The sequence below is a fragment of the Ceratina calcarata genome, unplaced genomic scaffold (assembly GCF_001652005.2).
Source record: "Ceratina calcarata isolate Rehan_Ccalc_2016 unplaced genomic scaffold, ASM165200v1 scaffold235.2, whole genome shotgun sequence".
In the NCBI taxonomy this organism is placed as follows: Eukaryota; Metazoa; Arthropoda; class Insecta; order Hymenoptera; family Apidae; genus Ceratina; species Ceratina calcarata.
This window is the reverse complement of record NW_017145399.1, coordinates 24,113-25,180: the sequence shown is the minus strand read 5'-3', so window position 1 is coordinate 25,180 and position 1,068 is coordinate 24,113.

Sequence of the window (1,068 nt, the reverse complement as noted above, 5' to 3'; positions counted from 1 at the left end):
TTAATGATTTTTCACTTTAATGATTGATTGCTATTATTTTTACTGACCTAATTTCTTGTCTATTCTCGATTTCAATTGGAAATAACATTTATGTTTGCCTTAGTCGAAACGATATAACATTTATTTATTCTCGTCTTAGTTGTGAAATCGATTGATTCCCCGATGGCAATCGATCCCTCTGTCCTTTTTCAACGAAACGATTCGGGTTTTAAATATTTAAACGTAGAATCTCGCGGAATATAGATGAAAGAATATTTTTACTTGCACATGCAGTTTTTAACTTATCCCAGCGCAGGCCCGGGGAGAATTTAAATATCTCCAATTAAAAAGCCGACGGTACTGCGCTGGCTACTGGCATGGCCGGTTGCCTTTAGACCTAGAAATTAAAATTCTGTCGATCAAGCTTGAATACTATCGACGATTTTTTCGCCTCAGCATAGAAAGGCTATTAGTTGCTATTTATTCACTCTACTATCTCCCTTCTATTCTTTTTATTCCTTTCTATTTAGAACAAGATAATTCTGTCTTAGAACTCGAAATTTCTGTCTTCGAACAAAATTTAATAACTCCCATTCTATTATCTGTATATTTTTACCATATTTGGCTCGAGGCACTGAGAATACAGAAGAGAGTACGTCACTCAGGAACGGATGGTTTTGCGAGATTTTCCAGGAAACTATCAATAAACGATTCCTCCTGTGTCTATAATAGTACAAAGAGAAAATCCTGTTCGTAAGGATTTTCACACGCCTCGCTTTATGTCCTTGGCTATTATAACCGTTGCGTGCTCTTACGCCATACCCACGGGTTTTCCTTGGAAAAATTTCTAAATCGCCAGCAAAATCGATTCGACGCCTTTGTCATACCAAAACCGAAATTGCACATAACGTAAATTGTCTACCATCTAAATTTAATATAACAGATCTTTAATAGAATAAAAAAAGAAATAAAACATTTTATTTGTTCGTGTAACGTAATTATGTATTACGTGTTAAATATATTATGTATTACGTGTTAAATATATTATGTATTACGTGTTAAATATATTATGTATTACGTGTTAAATAT